Source organism: Columba livia, chromosome 5, assembly GCF_036013475.1.
Source record: "Columba livia isolate bColLiv1 breed racing homer chromosome 5, bColLiv1.pat.W.v2, whole genome shotgun sequence".
NCBI classification, from domain to species: domain Eukaryota; kingdom Metazoa; phylum Chordata; class Aves; order Columbiformes; family Columbidae; genus Columba; species Columba livia.
In genome coordinates, this window is record NC_088606.1 from 45,818,820 (window position 1) to 45,840,001 (window position 21,182).

General features: G+C 38.6%; 1 protein-coding gene and 1 long non-coding RNA gene across 34 annotated transcripts in view; one reads left to right on the top strand and one right to left on the bottom strand.

The window, feature by feature from the left end:
• Nucleotides 1-21,182, top strand: part of LRRC4C (leucine rich repeat containing 4C) — a 611,011-nt gene that overhangs the window by 42,369 nt on the left and 547,460 nt on the right. For 3 of the 33 annotated variants that reach the window (XM_065064799.1, XM_065064804.1, XM_065064822.1), the window contains one exon: nucleotides 15,687-15,771. The exons of the other annotated variants lie outside the window; for them this stretch is intronic. The gene's annotated coding sequence lies outside the window, so the exon portion shown is untranslated. The remainder of the gene's footprint in view (nucleotides 1-15,686; nucleotides 15,772-21,182) is intronic. 33 annotated transcript variants of the gene reach the window in all.
• LOC135579595 (uncharacterized) overlaps nucleotides 16,886-21,182 on the bottom strand; it is a 40,690-nt gene continuing 36,393 nt past the window's right edge. The window contains exon 4 of the long non-coding RNA XR_010473036.1: nucleotides 16,886-17,585. This is a non-coding gene — a long non-coding RNA (uncharacterized LOC135579595). The remainder of the gene's footprint in view (nucleotides 17,586-21,182) is intronic.

A 21,182-nucleotide genomic window follows, 5' to 3' on the forward strand; every position in this document is an offset into this window, starting at 1 on the left:
AAGCCTTCTGCAAGGGATGTATTCACACTAGTGAGCTAATTTACATCAGGAATGCACTTTTGATATTGATGCTGCAATCATTATAACCTTCCTTACTTTGTCTTATCTCATAGATTGGTCATGGAGCACAAAACCTGACTTTTAGATGAGCCTACCCAAAGCAAGTGTGTCTCCTGTGTTCGAGCCCTGAATGAGTGGTCAGTTCATGGGATCAGACTGGTGCTAGTCAGAAATACATCTTCAGCACATGTACCACCTGAATGCTGAGTTGCATTTACTGGGCTGTAGCTCCTATTTGGCAGTGCAGGGGTAGCTTTTGGCACCAAACCTGTAGGTTACTGACTCCTATAGCAATAAATATAATGATCACTAGGAGTGAGTTAGATTTGAACAGACAACCTTAATAGTGTCTCTGTCTGACTTAGAGTGCTTGTCCTAATGATCACTTCACATCTGTTTTTGTAATGTGTGGGTAGGTGTTTTTTTCCAAGCTGTGTAATGCTTTGGATTTTCTTTTTTTTTTTTTTTTTTTAAGTGGCACTGATCTGATTTTTCACTTCTGTTTTCTTTATACTGTAAATTCCTGATTGTCGAATTGCAATGTATGCTGCTTTTTGTCCCACAACATCTTTCCTGTTGTTTTTCAGCATTTGTTTTCTGCAATTTTAATTGGCTACTTCCCTCTGAGATATCTCTAAGATATACAACTGTAACTTTGAGGGAAAAGTCCTGGCAAATATTTTCCCTCCCCAAATATATATTTTTAATCATTTTAACATGGATACAGTGCTGATGAACTGTAGTGGGGAACCTTAATATGAACCTAGCTTACATAGGTGAATTTAACATAGCAATTGTTTGCTGATATACTCTCTAATACTCTGGTCAATTAGTAGAATAATCCCCCAAGCCCATCTGTTTCTAATCTTTGAGTGAAAATAGAGCTGGGTTACATAGTTTGCAAGTGGATAATTCCTGATGGTTGCTGTATTCTATTAGGTTATCAACACCAGAAAAAGTCATAGAACCAGCTGAGCTAGCAGGGTTAAGGAAGCAGCTATTCTGCATCTATGTAGTAATCCCATGGAAGTGGGCTGCTTGGGAATCAAAAATATTTAGGGTGAGGGAATCAAATAGAATAATCTTTTTTAAAATAATACTTTGACTTCAGCAGCCATGGTATTGTGTACTATTTCCATAAATTCTTGAAAGCTGAGCAGGAACTAGTAAAGTTAGTGTAAAATACTGTGTAAGGTATTTTTCATACAAGACTTGTTTCCTAGTATGCTTCAGAGGATTGAGCAATGTGGTGTTACTCTGGCACTAAACTTTATTAAACTGATGGGAACAAAGGAAGCAGAAGACAATATGCAGCCGGAAGGGGGCTTGCAGATGAGTGTGGTGATTTTTTTGTTTGTTTGTTTTTCTTTTGCTTCTCATGAGAAGGAGAATTTATGAGTCAAAGAGATACTGAGAAATTAGTATGGACAGGAGGTGGCAGGATGCTAAGATTACTCTTCTGTGCATGTGAAAGGTTGGTAATAGATAAAAAAGGAAAATGGGGAAGTAAAGAGGATATTGTGCTGGTGGACAAAGCTGGATGCAGTGCAAGCAGAGACTGCAAAAGCCTGTTCTGACTTGAAGTAGAATGTTGAATGAATTATTTTATTTACAGGGAATCTCTGTTATGAATGTAATGGTACTAAAGCATTTCTCCTTCTGAACTAGAAGTGGACCAACATCTTCAAAGTAGATTAAGTGCATGTGCTTTCTTCTTTAGAAAGTAGAGCAAACATGACAAAAAGATGTACTGCTGTTGAACATCCCATTTTAGTACATAAAGGTTTCTGCTGGTTATGTTAAACAATTACTGAAAAAAAAACCCAAACGAAACAGACAACCAACACTCCTCTCCCCCTCAAAAAAAAAAAATCCCAAACTAAACCTTTTACATCATCTTATTTCAGTGGGTTTTCCTTCACATTAAATATCCTGATTTTTTTTATTTTTTTTTAAACCTTCCTTAGAAACACTGGAACATCTTAAACTTCTTAAAGCTTAAATTATGTTTAATTTCATATTGAGAAAAAATTAATTTTATCTAAAACTCTTTGCTTTCTTTTTTTAATTACTAAAAAGAGTTCTTTATTGTATGTAATACCCCTTTTACTTTAGAAAGTCAATGTATGATTGAATTGTGATCTTGAATAATTTTGTTCTTTCACTTTGAATTTTTCCATCTAGTACCTAAGTATGATTTTATTTTTTTTTTAATATTGTATTCTTGAGTACTTGTGTGCTGTAAATATCTTAAAGTTTTCTTCTTGGAAGTGATCATATTTAGTGCATGGGTAAAATCTGTTTGTGTTCTAGTTTAAATATTTTGCCAAGTTTGTGGATTTTCTGACTGAAAATGACCATGCTAGTAGTGTTTTCCTTAGCAAGGGATTCAGGATACCATGAAATAATAAAATCCCTCCAAACACAGTTCTTGTTACACTGGAACTGCTTTTGGATAGTTTAAAGCACCAACTGGTGTATCTTAAAGAACACAGCTGCAGCACTATTTTCAACCCCATTGAAACAAATGACTTATGCCTTGGGGCATCTCTAGTTACATGTATTTTAAACCTTCCAGTAAGGATATGCATGCTTATGTAAAGTAGTATTAACTATCTCTGACACTTTTTTTTCTTTGCACAAAAGTGAAATCATACCAGTTCTTGTAAATTTCTGTACCTATAGAGTTGAGAAACTTAGTACAGCCTATGTTAATGTATTGTAAACAGTATGGTTTAAGCTTGTCTCATAGGATGTTTGAAAAGCCATACATGCTCACAGCTCCACTACATTTTTGTATGCTTTTCTACCCTCATAAATATTTACACCCATCCATGCTTGAGCAGCTGAGATAAGTCTTTCCAAACAAGCCTTTTGGACTTATCAGTGCAACCTGGTGGAACTTCCCTTCTGCAGTGTTAAAGGCAGAGAAAACTCCTGGAGCACTGACTGCAGAGGTCTGAGTCTCAACCACCTGCATCAGCAGCAAATTCACTTTCCTCTGACATAAGAAGTGAGAGTGGGTCAACATTTGCAATGGTCTGAATGAACTAAGTGCTCACAGTACAAAAATATTCTCTGATCTGTGTCCTGCCATTGATTGATCGTTGAATCTTTAAGGATTTAAAACTGTAAAGATGTACCAGTATCACATATTGGAATAGCAGATCTTCATCTGTGGAATACTATCTTCTACTTCTTTCCTATGTTATACTGCTAGTAAGAAAATATGGAAGTGCTTATGGAAACTCCAATACGAAAAAAAAAGAGAAAAATCTCATTTTCTTTTCTGAGGAACAGAGTGAATAGCTGGGAACTCTAACAGTGAGAAAGCAGCGTAAGTTGCCTTAGGGAAAACTAAGGAGGGGAACTTAGTTTTGGATGGCACACAGTACTTGCAGGATTGTGTTTGAATGATTTCTAGCCTTTTTTAGAGTTTCAAGGGTATCTGATTTTTGTAGGCTCTGAAAATAATAGTAAAGGTGGTATAAGCTCCCAAGGATGCTTACTTCAAGGAAATGAGACCGTGGGAGATACAGGTAGAGGACTCCTGTAACTCCTAGGTCTTGCTCCTTTTCCGTTTCGTGAGGACTCAATATCTTCTGGAAGTCAATGAGTTTTGAACGCCTTTCTATTTGCAGTACCTTGAATTGAGTTTTATCTGATTAAATGAATTGTTCAGATGTGGTAGATGCCCTCTGGGTGCCTGAGCACTGGCGAGAGGAGTAGAGGTATGAGCAGCTGGAGACATTAGGCTTAGCTGCAGGTTTTGCAGATGTGAGAAAAGAAACTGAATGGTAGTGAGCAAGTAAGCACCCTCCCCTCTGGCAAGCTGTCAGGATCCATTTGGCACACTGACTCTCAGCTTGAGAGAGGGCTGAGCCTGCCCTGGAGAACCTGGCTGAGGCAGGTGTTTGTGTGCTGGCAGCAGTTTATGCTCTGGGCTTTGTCCTGGGAAGGAGGGATCTGCTGGAAGCTGATAAATTGCTATGACAGAGAGGTTCTTGTTCCTGGTTACGATGTTATGTAGTAACTACACTGTAAAGGACTGATTTAGGTGTGCATTCTGCATAGCTGGTACTCCATCACAAGAGTTTTTCTGAAGTATTTATGGGAGAGAACGTGTTAATGCCTCTCATTGTTTTTCTTAATGCAGTCAGGAATAAATCTTTGAAATAAGTGTCAGCTACTTAAGCTGTTTACTCCAGTTAGGTTCAGTTCAAACTTGCTATACCTTTGGTATATGACTGAACTACTTTAACACTCCAGAGATGTATAATATCACGCAGGTATAACATGGTGCTTGTGATACAGAACACCTGAAGATGAAAGCTCCCAATCAATACTGAAATTATTACTGTATGAGGCATGATTTATGCTGTCTAAATGTGTCTGGCTCAAAGTGTAGCATCTGGTCTAAGCTGTAGTGCCATCCCTCTTCCTATTGCTATGGAGTCAACGTAGGGAAAACATCCCTTCTTGTCAAATGATTCATACTATCTTGACTATTTACACACCTAATTTTAAGGCACGGTGAATCATATTTTTAGTAGGAGATATTTCCAGAAACCAATTACTTAAAGTACCTTTGGAAACTTGGTTGTCTATCCTTATGAAAGTTAAATGAGTTGGTTTAAAGAATCATAGAGTCATTTAGGTTGGAAAAGACCCTTAAGACCATTGAGTCCAACAATAACCTAACTCTGGTACTAAACCATGTCCACAAGGACCTCATCTTTATGCCTTTTAAATGCCTCCAGGATGGGGATTCCACCACTTCCCTGGGCAGCCTGTTCCAGTGTTTGACAACACTTTCCATGAAGAAATTTTTCCTAATATCCAATCTGAACCTTCCCTGGTGCAACTTGAGGCCATTTCCTCTCATCCTATTATTTGCTACTTGGGAGAAGAGGCCAATAACCTCCATGCTACAACCTTCTTCCAAGCAGTTATAGAGTGGTATTGTATCCCCTCAGCCTCTTGTCTTCAGGCCAAACAGCCCCAGTTCCCTCAGCCATTCCTCGTAAGACTTGTTCTCCAGACCCCTCACCAGCTTAGTTGCCCTTCTCTGAACTCTCTTCAGCACTTCAACATCTTTCTTGTAGTGAGGGGCCCAAAACTGAACACAGTATTCAAGAAGGGGCATCACCGGTGCTGAGTACAGTGGCACAATCACTTCCCTAGTCCTTCTGGTCACACTATTCCTGATACAACCCAGGATGTTGCTGGCCTTTTGGGCACACTACTGGCTCATATTCAGCCAGCTGTCAATCAACACCCCAAGGTCCTTTTCTGCCAGGCAGCTTTCCAGCCACTCTTCCCTGAGCCTGTAGCACTGCGTTGGGTTGTTGTGACTTTAGTGCAGGACCCAGCACTTGGGTTTCTTGAACCTCATACTACTGGCCTCAGCCCATCAATTGGGCTGAGGTCTAGACCCTCCCTGTAGAGCCTTCCTATCCTCCAGCAGATCAACATGCCCTTCCAAATTGGTGTCATTTCAAACTTACTAAGGATTCTCTCAATTCCCTCATCCAGATAATTGATAAAGAAATTAAACAAAACTGACCCCAGTAATGAGCCCTGGGGGACACCATTCCTGACTTGTCACCAACTGGATTTATATGCAGATTTATATGCAGTCTTGCAACTGCTGTCTTAAATATGTAAACATAAATGTCCAGGATGGCACCTATTAACTTTTTGGTGTTAACCACTCCCACTTTTATTCGTAAAGTATAGCACAAAAATAATTTTTAGATTAATTTACTAATTTTCACTGGGAGATTTCAAAAGCCAAAACAAGTCAGAAAAGTTGAAAAAAGATAAAAAGAATTCCAATCTGTAATTGTATTTATTCATAATTGTGGCCTAGACAACTGTGGAAAAATAAGGAAAAAAAATTAATCTTGGTAATCATAGAATCATAAAATAATTTGGGTTGGAAGGAACCTTCAAACATCATCTAGTCCAATCCCCCTGCAATGAGCAGGGACATCTTCAACTAGATCAGGTTGCTCAGAGCCCAGTCGGGCTTGGCCTTGAATGTTTCCATGGATGGGTCATCTACCACCTCTCTGGACAACCTGTGCCAGTGTTTTACCACTGACATTGTAAAAATTTTCTTTGTCATGTCTAGCCTGAATCTCCTCTCCATTAATTTAAAACCATTACCCCTTTTTTGTCGTAACAAGCCCTACTAAAAAGCTGGTCCCCCATCCTTCTTATAGGCTCTTTTTAAGTACTGAAAAGCCCCAATAAGGTTTCCCAGGAGCCTTCTCTTGTTCAGGCTGAACAACCCCAACTCTCTCAGCCTGTCCCCATAGCAGAGGTATTCTATCCCTCTGATCATTTTGGTGGCCTCCTCTGGCCCCTCTCCAACAAGTCCGTGTCTTTCCTGTACTGAGAGCTTCAGAGCTGGATGCAATACTCCAGGTGGGATCTCACCAGAGTAGAGTATAGAGGCAGAATCACCAATCTTAACCTGCTGGCTATGGTTCTTTTGATGCAGCCCAAGATACAACTGGCCTTCTGGGCTGCAAATGCACTTTAGTTTCTCATGTCCAATCTTTCATCCACCAGAACCCCTCAGTCCTTCTTTGCATGGCTGCTCTCAACTTCTTCATCCCCCAACCTGTATTGATTCCAGGGGTTACCCTGACCCAGGTGCAGGACCTTGCACTTGGCCTTGTTGAACCTTATGAGGTTCACATCGGCCCAGATCTTGAGCTTGTCCAGGTCATTCTGGGTGACATCCCATCCCTCAGGCATGTCAGCTGCACTGCTCAGCTTGGTGTCATCCACAAACTTGCTGAGGATGCACTTGATCCCACTGTCTATCTCATTGATGAAGATTTTAAACAGTACTGGTCCCAATGTGGACCCCTGAGGGACACCACTTTTCACTGTTGTCCATCCAGACGTTGTGCCATTGACCACTATTCTCTGGGTGTGACTATCCAGCCAGTTCCTCATCCACCGAACAGTCCACCCATCAAATCCATACCTCTCCAATTTAGAGAGAAGGAAGTTGTGGGGAACCATGTTAAAGACTTTACAGAAGTCCAGGTAGACAACATACATAGCCCTTCCTTTGTCTACTAATGTAGTTACTCCATTATAGAAGTGGTCAGGCAGGATTTGCTCTTGGTGAAACTGTGCTGGCTGTCCCAAATCAACTCCCTGTCCACATGTGCCTTAGCATCACTTCTAGGAGGATCTGTTCCATGATCTTCCCAGTCACAGAGGTGAGGTTGACAGGTTGGTAGTTTCTGGAGTCCTCCTCTCTACTCTTTTTAGAAATGAGTGCTATGTTTCACATTTGCAGTCACCAGGGACTTCACTTGACTGCTGTGACTTTTCAAATATCATGGAGAGTGTCTTTGCAATTATATCAGCCAGTTCCTTCAAGACTTTGGGATTCATCTCTTCAGGTCCCACGGACTCATGTATGTTCAGGTTCCTTGTCTTGCAGTTCATCCACTTGAGAGATGGAGGAAGAAAGCTTGCCAGTAAAGACTGAGGCAAAGAAGTTTTTGAGTACCTCAGCATTCTCCTCATCCATTATTACCAGTTTACTTGTCTTGCTCATCAGAAGGGGCCATGCTTCCTTTGACCTTCCTTTTCTGGCTGATATACCTGTAGAAGCCTTTCTTGTTATTTTTTGCATCTCTTGCCAAGTTCAGTTCCAGCTGCACTTTGGCCTTAAATATTGCTTCCCTCATGTACTTAAATATTACTGAAAAGTTAACCTTATGTTTAAAAGCAAAACAAAAAGAAAAACAAAGCAGTAAAACAAGGGTCTGTGAGCTATGAATGTTTTCCATTTGGAAATGAGTTACATTTTATTAAAATTCTCATTAGATAATGTTAGCTACAGAACATTTTTCATATTTTTAAAAAATAATTTGCAATATATTTTGGCATCTGACCAGACAAAATAATGAAACTTCAATTTGGAGTAAAATTTCTCTCAGACAACACTTGTTTGCATAAATTCTGCTTTGGGTTTAGCCAATTGAGTGATGTGGCTGTAATAATTTTGCTTGCTTAAGCATGTGTGGTGTAAAAATAGTGATTGTAATGTACTTGTCATGTTGATGCAAAAAGGATGTGCTAGCTCAGGGTGTCCATTGCTGCCATCTGTGGAGAAGACTGTGTGGTTTCTCAGCTGTATGTGTTGAAGGTTATATTGTTAGTTAAGATTTTTCCAACAGATTTAATGTTTAGGACATTTATCAATGTTCAGGAAAGTCTGAACTCTGTCCCTGTCATTTTGATGTTCCAAATGGCCAGGAGCCATTAGCTTTGTGCATTTAAAGAGCATGCAGGAATGAAAAGCTTATGAGTCAACTAATATAATAGCATGGCAAAGGGATTACTGTTGATCTCTCTGCTCAGGAGAGAGACTTGATTGAGGGAGATGCTTGGTAGTATTACATGATGTTTCTGTGCAATCCACTCTGTAACAGCTGCTGTCAGGTTTAACTTTGGATGTTAGTCACAGTTTGCCCTCCACCTGTACTCAGTCGAGTTAGCCTTGTGCTGTTAGCCTTCCCTGTGTAGCTATCTGTGACCCAATAAAAAATCCTAGTCACAGTTTTTCCTCCTCCATATCAGCAATCAGTCTACATCAAACTGTCTTCAGTCACAGCTAAGTGTGGAGCTGGAGAGGACCTCTATTCCATACCCATTTTCAAACACTTTTCTAACTCTAAACCTTGACCTAGATATGTCTAGTTCTTCCAAGCATATATTGTTCATCCAGGAACAACATCTTATAGAGAAACATTCCATGTGTATGCATACCTGCTTCAAATGAATGGCAAATACGGCCCTCACTCTGAAAGGTTATTTTCCTATATATTAACTTGCTGTTAATCAATTATAGTCTGAGAATTTGACATAGCAATACAGGGGTGTTTTTTTTTGTTTTGTTTTTGTTTTTTTTAAACAGGAAACCAATTTATTTCTAAGAGAGTTCCTGGTAACTTATTCTAATAATCAAACCTAATCAGATCAAATAACTACATCTGATGCCTCTTCTACCAAGTCCAACATATCTTCATCACAACTTTGGAGTCACACAAAGATAGTTCCCCAGGATTTAAGTTAGTTACTTTGTGTCTTAGAATGCAAGGCTGTCTGAGGAGCTGGGTGTACCCACCAGCTCTTTCCCCTTCCAAAAAATTATTAGTCTGAAGGAAAGATAATTATGAGGTTGAAGATGAATGACCTAATCCACTGTCTCAGTTTTTCTCATTTTCCTGCATTATTCATATTTTTCGTCTGGATGTGGGAAAAACAAGCTGAATGGTTATGACTGTGCTGCCTTCTGTCTGTCCACTGCCATCTCTTTCTTTCAAGGGAATATTTTCAGTGAGCACCTGTTCTGCAGTTTATGATTTAGGCAAGTCACAGGTTTGAATCTCTGGTATTTTCTAATTGCCTGTCTGTCTGTCCAGGGTCAAACAGTCAGAATGATGAAGTTATTTAAAATACCAGTGCAGGAATAATGGAATAGAGGCAAAGGCACAGAGTTTTTCTATGAGAAGGGTGGTTGTCCAGGAGTTGATGGTCAGTAGTCCTTGATCAGTGCTCAGAGGCTACATTGCAGCTGTAGTAGCAATCTGAAAATGCAACTATATTTGCATGACTATCTATTTAAGTGTTGGAGGAATAGTAGTTTGGGATTTCCTCACTGGCTGCAATGAGCAGGAAGGGTACAAAATGCTGATTTAAGCAAGTGACTGGCTGTATCTGCTTTCAGTCTTGAAAATAAATCTAGACCAGTGTGAATATCCTTATCTGTCATCCCCTTAGCACTGATTGTGCTGTTTCTACCATCCTACTTGAATCACTAGAAAAATGTCACAAATTTATGCCGTTTATGTGCTGTAAAGGTTCTACCTGCTGCTGGACACTTGTTTTCCCCTGTATTTTAATTCCATCCTCTTGTAGTGGCAGTTTGAAGCTTTTCTTGTGCCAATGGAAATTTCAGAGTTGTCATGTTCACTGAGATGTTTACACTCGCCAACCACACATTATTTTGGGTTTTCTCCATAAGATACTTTTTTCTCTATGTATGGGCAGTTTCAAATTCTGCTCTGCTTCTGTAGTAAGTTAATTTCTTTGTGCTGTCTGTTGGCTCCCGGACCAATTTTAGATGCTTATTTCTACATGATACTGGGTGGTTGTTCTTGTTGTTGTTGTAGTTTCATGTTTGTTTTGTTTTGTTTGTTTGTTTTTGTTGTTGTTGTTTTGCTTTGTTTTGGTTTTTGGTAGCTTTGGTTTGGTTTTACTTTAGCCACCTGAAAAGTTTGTCTGTTTGGATTCAGTTTACTTAATGAAAAGGATATTGTGGGGCAAAGATCTGAATGATCCTTCCCATCCCTGCCCTGCCTCTTTGCTGTGAGGAGCACTGCTGTTAGTAGTCCATTATATATTAATGGCTCTAGTTGCAATTTCTCTCTAATGTGCTTTATTTTGGTACCAGTCCAAGCTGTGGAAATGAAAACCCCTCGGGACCTTATGTAGAAAGTAATTTGCTCTGCAGTTTTGGCTGTAAACATGATAATAAATTAGAGGATGTAATGAATATTCATTGAAGCGCACAAGGTTTCTTTTTTCACTCATGTCTGCTTATCAGTTTCTTTCCAAATTGTGTCTGGTAAGAGATGTGCATGGATGTTGGCAGCTCCAGTGGCTTGATGTGGTCACTGTGTTAGTGATGTTTTTGCCTTGGAAAAATATTTACTAAAAAGGGGCCAAAAGTGTCTTGTCCTTGCAAGATTCCCAGGAGGAAAACAAAGCAAAACAAAACAAACAGAGGGATCTGGATAGACTGGAAAAATGGGCTGATTCCAATGGGATGAAGTTCAATAAGGCCAAGTGCTGGGTGCTGCACTTTGGTCACAACAACCCCCTGCAGCGCTACAGGCTGGGCACAGAGTGGCTGGAGAGCAGTCAGACAGAAAGGGACCTGGGGGTACTAATTGACAGGAAGCTCAACATGAGCCATTAGTGTGCCCAGGTGGCCAAGAAGGCCAATGGTATCCTGTCCTGTATCAAAAATAGCGTGGTCAGCAGGACAAGGGAAGTGATCCTTCCCCTGTACTCTGCATTGGTGAGGCCACACCTGGAGTATTGTGTTCAGTTCTGGGCCCCTCAGTTCAGGAAAGACATTGAAGTGCTGGAGCGGGTCCAGAGAAGAGCAACACGACTGGTGAAGGGACTTGAACATAAGACCTATGGGGAGAGGCTGAGGGAGCTGGGGTTGTTTAGTCTGGAGAAGAGGAGGCTTAGAGGTGACCTCATCACTCTCTATAACTACCTGAAGGGAACTTATAGCCAGGTGGGGATTGGTCTCTTCTCCCAGGCAGTTAGCAATAGGACAAGGGGGCATGGGCTTAAACTCTGCCAGGGGAAATTTAGGCTGGATATTAGAAAGAAATTCTTTATGGAGAGAGTGATCAGGCATTGGAATGGCCTGCCCAGCGAGGTAGTGGATTCGCTGTCCCTGGAGGTTTTTAAACTGAGATTGGACATGGCACTTAGTGCCATGATCTAGTAAACGGACTAGAGTTGGACCAAGGGTTGGACTCGATGATCTCTGAGGTCTTTTCCAACCCAGTTGATTCTGTGATTCTGTGTGAAAACAAACCCAAAAGAAAACAACAAAAACCTGCAAGAAAATTAAAAAACCACAAACATCCCTTGGTCTTCCAGTCTTTTGAATGTGGATTAGTAAGTTTAAGGTCACAGCTTGTCCTTGTGGATGCAGCTCCACTGCCCAAGTTATCCTTGTAGTGGGATTCAGGTCAGCTCCTTCACTGCAGTGAGGGGCACTTTAGAAAACTGCTTGGGCTGTTCTGTCAAGTTCTACTGCTCAGCAGGATTAGGCAAGGTCAGTTCATAAAATTAAGTTCGTAGCAGAAAAGTTTTCAATAGCAAGACTACATTTCAGTGCAGTTTCATTCTATACAAGAAAACTTGCTCTACTTTTAGTAGTATAATAAATCTCACTATTGCTTTACAATACTGTTTCTCTTTTGAATTATTACTTGGAAACTCATTATTGTATGTAGGAAGGGTGAGAAAGGGTTGTAACATTTGAGTTAATTTGTGCAGTTGTCATGAGAGATTCTTAAATTCAAACTACTTCTAAATTAAAAAAAAAAAAAAACAAAAAGTTGAGAAAAGTGGCCACTTAATTCTCTCTTGGTATACAACTATTTATTGAATATACACTATGTATCAAATATGCTCAATATGCTGCACAAGCTTTGGATGAGGAAAACTTAAGTTGAGGAAAACTCATCCTGTAACTGGTCTGAAGCTTTTTCCTTCTACCCAACAGCATTGAGAAACCATTATGAATCAGTTACCACCTGCTTTAGTGAATGGTATCTAATGCTTTCATTTAGAAATTGTATGAACTTTACCTATAAACCTTTTCAGTTAAGTAAAAAGTTTTAATGGAGACGTATTGTTTTTACTTTCGTCTTTGTCAGTAGCTTTGTGAGGAATGCAAAGGCTTCATTTTCATTGTCTATTGGGTAGCGTATTGGTTTGGGATTTCTGAGAGAATCCAAGCAATCTGTGCTCTGATTGAGACAAAGCAGCACTTTCAGTCTCGATCTGTTGCTGCATGACTATGGACTTCAACATCTGTCATGCGATAGAGTGTGTATGTTTCCCTTCTGCTGAAACATTTTGGAGCACAAATAAAGATGAATGTTTTTCTGTGCAGAATAAGTTAATTCTTGACTCATTTTGCTCACTTGATTATTTTTTGTTGAGTTTGATTCCTTTTGTTGCTGTTTGTGTTTCTTCATCAAGAAGTCCAAAACTTTATCAGGAATTAATATTTCTGCTTTAAAACAGTTCTAGTGCGGAGAATATACGTGTCAGGGAATCACAGTACTACAGGGGAATGGTTAGGAAAAGCAACAGATTAGTTGCAACCTTGGAAACGACACTTCCTTTACATAACAGATGTTCATGAACAATACATGTTGCCAATGACTACCTCTTAATTGTCATCACTACATAGTCATGCCATCAGTCCATAACAATCTATCGTAATTCAGCTGTGAGCATATAGTCCAGTAGAGGTGGTGACACTTTGTTGACACTAATAGCTGCAAGCCCTTGATGGTCTTATTTGAGTTGGAGGAGATCTTGCTTAGGTGCTCTTTTGAAGGAGGACAGGTCGAATGGAAGCCACTGTCATGTTGTCTTTCATCTCAACTTGTTACCATTTACTGCAGATTGACAATAAGCTGTGGCAGATGCTTTCTGTTAACCCTCCACCCTCCCCACTAAGGAAAGGTAATAGGAGGAAAAGGGACAGAGACTTCCAAATTGGAAAGTTAAAAATGCTTTACTAATGCTACTAGTAAATAGAAAAAATAATACAAAATATACAAAACCAATCATGAATTTCCTGGGGTAGCACAGTGTTACCCACAGCGGAGCTGGCATCACTCTAGCATCTGCAGGTCAGGCACCCGGAAGTCCTAGGCTGGACTACAGTAAACCGGAACTGGATTCAGGGGTGCAGGGTCTGGAACCAGGCCTTGGATCACAGACACAACAGGCCATGGTCGAAGAGAACAAGACCCTTGTGATCTCCCATTTTTACAGGGTGTATGACATGGATGGGATGAAATACCTAGCTGGTCAATTTTGATCACCTATTATGTCTGCCCCTCCTTGCAAATATGCCCCTCTCGCTTATGGGATGTGCAAATTTGTCAGTAACCTTGGCTGCCATAGCAATAAGGTTAAGCCTGGGCCTCTTCTGCAGACCATTACTACTGTTATCAGCTCCAGAGTGATAAAAAAAAGTGCAGTTTCTTAGAAGAACTTAGCTGAAAGGAAAAGTTAACTAAAAGAGAAACTGGTCTTGTTTTAAGCAAAGCCAGAACACAACCTTTCTTGTTTGTTATAGGTATCTTCTCTTTCTCTTCCCAAATTAAGAGTGTAGTCTCAATTGCTAGTTTCACTAAGCATCTTTCCTGTTTGTATGGTGAATCCAAAATAGTCCAGCAGAATGTCTTTCCTATCTGTTTGACATCCTTTGTTACCTTGCAGATTTTACTGCTTGCACATGTCTTACTCTACCTCATTTGTGCAACTCCGTCATAATTCTCTAAAACTCATTTGTAATTCATGCTATTTATGTTCAGCTGTGTTAGAAATACTTGTTGCTGGTCATGCAATTAGTGGTGTAACAATGTCACACAGTACTTATCTGCTCTTGCTGATTCTGCTGTTTTAGTGTGCTTATGCCTGTGCTTAAGGCACATGAATATTAATTGTCTTGTGGAGTAAGGTTTTACTTTGAGTGCAACATGTCTCTACTTCAGAGGCACCAATGGATCTCTGCTGGTGCTGCGGAAAACAGTCTTCTGAAGCAGTTACATTTCTTTATTATATGGTTGTCAGTGTTGCTCATTTATTCTTTGATCTCACTTGGTGCTGTAAACAGTTCTGGCAGAATATAGTGGGCTTCCTCATTTGGTATGTTGACTTGTGTTTAGGACCTGCCTGTCAGAAATGCTCAAGATGCCTTCATTGGGGGAATACTGGCACCTTCTTAAAAAAAGAAGTAGCTTCTGTAAGTGGTTACTGCTGCTGTCATATGGGTAACTGACCTGTTAACACCCAAAATTATTTGGGATACGAAAAATATCATCCCATAGTTTCTGAAATGGAGGTTCCACAACAGTAATGGCCAATGCAGCATGTCTGGGTAAAACTTGATTCTCAAGACCATAGGATTACAACTTAAAAAACTCCTCCCTTGAAATTGCTTCATCCTCACCTTTTCAGTTACTTTGTTCATTTGATTACGTAGGAATAAACTTCGCTATGCTGGATTCAAACTGAGTGCCAGTGTGTTTTGGCTATTGTAATGTCACTATCTGAGAAGGAATCTGACCCTGACGATGTCATGTCTGGAGGATGTCATGGCTGGTGCTTCCGATGGACCCTGTTCTGGCAGTATGTTTGAGTAATGCTTCTCTCATTCTCAGCACACATCTCATGAAATGTGCTCACACAATAGTTTTGTGTGCTCTGCCACTGACAATGCTCAGGTCTCTTCTCAAATGCAGAATCATCCTGTACTTCTAGCTAAGCCAGATTTCCATGCTCCAGCTGTTGGACACCTCAACCTGTTTGGTTCTTGGATGCTGCACAGCCCTTACAGAGGGCAGGGCTGCAAGTAGTGCTCTTCCAAGAGCTCTGTGTACCTGGACTATTCTTGATGCCAGTGAGTCTATATGAGAAGCAAGTTTTCAAAGCTTAAACTGTATCAGTACATAGCTAAATCATCTTCAAAGCAGATATAAATACAAGTCTTTGTAGTCGCTATAATCTAGTTCAATCATCTTCTGTTATTTCTGTAGCTAATCTACTACTGAGATTTTCCAGTATATACATCTCTTACCCTACTGCCTGTACTGTGGTATGCTTTTTAATATTCACTGTAATAGTATACGATTTGTTTAAAACAAGTAGGTTTGTTTGACATTGCATTCAATTAATAAAAAGTTGCCACAAATATTCATAGTTTAAATAACCAAACAAAAAATATATTTTTCTAATATCCTAACTTGTAGAGAATGAAGACCCTGGAATAAAACTATGGCAGAAAAATAGTCAAACAGAAAGGAGTGACTTCTACAGAGACAGGACTGAAGCAAGGTAAATTTGCCCATGTACAAACAGCTCAATTGTAAATGTAAGAACATTTCTAGTGCCTCTGTATATTTTTATCAAGTAAACCATAACATGTAACTTCTTATTTGAAGTATTAGAGTGGCTACTCTGTCTCATTAGTCTGCATCAAACAGTAGGAATTTGTTAAGACTAAAGAGGGATATGTTGTCTTCAGAGAAAATGATGTGTAATGGCAATAATAAGAATGAAACCCAAAATCTATAAACTCCAGAATATGAACTGAAGATTCCTGATTCAGTTCATACTATTTGTATGAAGATACATCACGTCATGACTAATCTAGAACTTTTCAAAAAGAAATTATATGTATATTTGAAGGTAGTATTTTCACTTGGGTTTATGTCAGTCATAAGGTGTAGATTTTATATTAAATTTTTTCCATATCTTAATGAGAGTCCATGTCACTTGAAACTGACTGCAAAAAGGTGATAAGGAATGTGTTACTATATTGGCTGGTCTTTCAGATCAGTCAAATTTGTGTATTGTCATTAATCTGTGGTTAATTAGCAGATGACTTTAATGTCTGTGTATAGCCTGGGATATAAAAGGATTATGCTCTTAATATGTTCAGTGAATGATTTTGAAATATTAAGTCCTTTTATTAACACAAATTATGTTTGAAGTTCAGCTAGTATTCTGTAGGGAAATAAGGAAAAAAAAATAAAGCAACCTAGCCCTTATCAAAATGATTTTGAATATCCATTGATTTTTTTTATTTGATATTTATCTGTTTTTGAGAAAGGATGATAAGTCTAGTTTAGCGAGATGTGTCAAGAGGTATGCGAATGTAAGATCGCTGAAGTTCTTTCTAGATTAATTTGTCTTCACAACAATTCTGCTTTAGTGTACGTACTTTCATCCTGAAGATGGCAGAACTCAAACTAAAAGAAGTGAAACATTTTACTTGTGTAAAACCTAATCAGCAACAGCATTGGAAGGATCAGAATTTATGAATTACTCTTACCAGTGTTTTTTATACTGTTGCAACTGATTATTAAAAATAAAATTCTTCCATAGATTACTTTAGTTAACAATCTCCTTGAGGATATACAGACTTTAGAACTAGCTTTGGGTTAAATGTTGTGGTGAATGTCTTCTAGTTTTTAAAAATATTGATAATTGTAGAAACTTGGACTCTGGAGTTTTTCATCATTTGCTTTTCCCATGCAGTGTTGAAAATAACAGCACACCAAGGACTGTGGTTATCTTGATAAAACTTATTTAAAAATATAAGGTATATTTGGCGATTTACCACTTCTTATTACCTCCCTCTTTTCTTTCTCCTTCTGAGGTATGGATACAATTGGGCTAACTTCTTATTACATAATATAATGTACACATTTAGCCACTAATTATTTTTCTACTGTTTTCTGGTTAAGAAATTCAGAAATGAAAATTAAAAAGTCAGCAAATGTCATGATATTTTCTGGTACGTTGGTAGTTTTAATATTATCTTTCACTTATTTGAAAAAAAAAATAGACGTTTTTCTCCAGAAATATTTTTATGGTTTGTTTGTGGTTACAAATGGACAATGAAAGTTTCCATTAGAATTTAAAACTAGTTTCCGGTACTGGCTCCAGGAATGTAAGTGAATGCTGATTTGTAAAAACAAATTACAGTGCAAACGTACATAAATTGTTACCTTTTTATTTCTGGTGAATTGAGAACTAGGAACTTTTCACAGCATTTTGGAATGGTTTTCATTAAATCTTCAATTATCAGCATAACAGCTACTGTATATAGAAACAAGGGCCAACTCTGCTGCAAAAAGAAATATCTGGGAAAGAGAATGGAAGTTATATAGCAATGTTAAGGAATAATTCCATATCACAGAATGATCGTGTTGAATGACCTAGCAGTACATATTTTCTTTGAAAAGTGATAGTAAAAGTAGGTATTTTTCTTTATCACACATACCAGTAAAAACATTTCTACAAGTCAATGACCCTCTGTCTTCTGCAAGATTATAACCACTGGCGGAGTTTTATTCTCTAAATGAAACTTAATTAGATATGAAACTGTATGAGTCAGAACAAAGTCCAGCTGGCTCACTTGACTACAAAACTAACAGCAGTGAAACCAATAGAAGCTTTTGTCAACAAGTTCATTAGTCTAGACCAGGGTATAAATGTAATTTTTATACAGTCCTAAAACTACATTTGGCCCTTTGAAGGCAACTGCAAGGCTGATGTGGCCCCTGGTGAAAATGAGTTTGACTGTGATGGCTAAGAACTTTTTTTTTTTTTATTAAAACCTTATCTTGGTCTTAATTAGTGGGAAGAATGGATTATAATGATAATGCTTGATGTGGTATGCTTAAAGTATATTGTGAACCCTAGGAGCTTGCTTGTTGACTTCTCATCATTTGTATTCCTCCAGAGAGGACAGAACGATGCTCTGATTGCTGTGATGAATCATATGATTCCTTTCATAGGTAGCACAGGACAAAACACAGCTGTTGACACTGCTTCCAGGTCACCATTTGACTGTCTTCTCTCATTTATCTCAGCAGTTAGATTAATAGGATCCAAGGTCTGGTTTCCCTAGCTGAAGTACAAAAAAGATACCCAGCAGAAGTGTGGGTAGGGAAAGAAAAGCTCCTGTAAACAGCAGTCAAACCAGGAGAGGACTTTGGTGTTTACTATTCAGATCTATATTTTTAGACGAACCTCAAAAGTAGATGGTATCATTAGCGTTTTAACCCTACTTCATACTACAAGGTAATTAGTATTATTGAGAGTGTTCAATTGTATCACAGCATTTTTGTTTCTGTGTATCTCACTTTTTTTTTTTTCTATTGCTGACATATTCGGAAGACTGATTTGTTATGATGGCAGTTCTTAGGCCGATAAAGTGATTGGAACAGGTAATTTAAAAATCTGGCTTTTCTCTTTTTTTTTTTTTAGATGGTTAATACAAAACAGAAACCCACGGCTGTATCAATCTCTAGTACAGACCTTAAAATAGAAGAGGCCAAACCAATAGCTTGAATGTGTAGGAAGGGGAGAAAAGGGAAGTGAACTACCCTGTAGAGAAGTTTGGGTGAGGGAACCTCTGTAGAATGGATTTCCTCTGAATGTATTTATTGGGATAGTGAACAATGTTGAGGAAAAACAAAACAGAACAAAACAAAAATTTACATGAAGGATGAAAACATACAGTCCAGAAAGAAAATTTGCTGCTTTGATGAAAAAGAGTATGACCTTGTTCCTGTGATGCATTGTTTACTTGTTGCAAATTATGTTCAGCACCCTTCTCACTTTTTCTTAGAATCAAGGACAAATCTGCATGCTCCTGGACATAATACCAAGTGTTATACACAAGATGAGTTTTAATTTAATAGGCTGTTGTTTTAATTTTCCCTCCCACACTTTCCTTGCGAAAATGGGAAATAATTTGTGAATAAGGGGAGAGGAAGTGGTACACGTCACTCACTCTTCATCTGGATCCTTACTGACATTTACTTGCAGCTGCTACTAGAAGTGGAGCACAGTGAACTTAAATAGGGATGGGCTATATGCTACATTTTGCCGTTAATAGAATTTGTCTGTTTGCTGGAGCTGGGATGGACAGGACTTGCTGGATCTGCTATTAAGATGGGCCAAAAATTCAGACAATGGGAGTATGAGGAAGGGGAAACTATATGGACAGAAACCTGGACTATGCTATGGCAATAAAATATCATGTCTAGCCAAGGTTGGAATAGCAGATTTTTTTCCAAATTGCATGTGTTAAAAGAATTGTGAAGATGTTAAGATATGGTTTTTGCCTGTATTATTGTTCATTCTCAGCTGAATATATGTTCATATCCCCATTTTTATGACTAAAAATTTAACTGTGGAAGAAGATAAGCTGGAAAACAACAAAATAGTGATGTTCCAGCTGTGAAGACAAGAGAATCTCTGAATTTCATTGTGAAAGTCTAGATGGATCATGCTGTTGTTGTTACAGTGTAGACATTGAATTTACAATAATAGGAGACTATCTTCTACAATCTGCATGTTATATAGCAATGGAGTGCATCTTCCCATCACTTCTGAGCGTATTGGGTGCCTTTCATCCAGGAAGTGGCAGACAGGAATATATGAGGGGTGTAGGGTGTGCTCTGGTAGGACTTTTGTTTTGTTTTGAGACATGCTGGAGAAAGCTATCTTCTGTAATGTAATTGCTGCTTTATTTGAAAAATTTGTAAATATTAGCCTAACTTTTCAAAAATAAAATACGTTTGGTGCATATACCATGAAGTGAACATACTGTATTGTTCCAGAATATGCTTTCATGAAAAAGAATAAGCAAGGAGCAGAGTGAGGAAAAGGTGGTTGTGTGTGTGTAATTTGATAGTGTCTGTTGCTTTTGACCTGATTAAATATTCAGTCTACTTTATCTCCTTCTGCTTTTGGCCTCTGCAGTCATAATTAGTCCTTGGCATCTGCACACTGACAGGGCTGCTATATGCAATGGTTTTCTTGCCCTTGGTAAGTATTATGATTGACAGTATAATCTGTGAGTATGTTATGATGTCATACTGCTGGTATGTGTGTCAACATGTATGAAATTTGAGTAGAGGCTACTGATTATTGATACCCAAAATTAGAAGCAAACTGGTCAGATTTTCATGTTACCTTTTCCAAGTCTTGAATCTTATGTCTATGAGAATTTAAGCATGACTTAGTCAATAACTTGAACAGTAAATACAAATGGAAAGTTTTTGTGATATTTTTAGCAGCATTTAAAGCCCATATTTACAAATCCTTGTGCAGTTATAGTTATAATATACAAGTGACACTGGCGAAGTCCTGACTTCTGCCATTAAGAAACTGAAGTCTCTGCCCTGGAAAGTAAAGTTTGCTTATACCAGAGCTGGAATTTGCTGTGTGCTTTTCATGGACCAGCTTTTGCAGGGCAAAATCTGAACGGCAAATTACTTTTCTCTCCCAGTGTCAAGCACTTCAAGATGGCAAATGTTCCAAACCTAGATTAATATCCTCTTTCAAAGGCTTTGTTATTTTGTGCTTCCCACCTCAATAACCCCCTTTACTTTTCTGTGCAGAGAGTTTAGTGCTCTTCAGTATTCCAGGGCCTGTCCCATCCAACTTGAGAAGGTGGATAAGTCACACTTTGGTCTTGTATTGAAAGCTTTTAAGGAATCTGTGTGTGTGTCAGGCTGTGTTCTGTGTTTACACTATGTTTCTGAGACACAGTAACTGGTTAGATATGGGAAGTTTTTTGGTAGATACACGGGCGGGATTAATCAAAAAGTTTTTAAAAAATGGCTTTTAAATTAACAATTAATTTCTTAAAGTCAGCAGTAACTTCAGCCTCTACCAAGTCAGTTCTGCAAGTCCTGATACACTACTTTTTCATTTTGATTCAT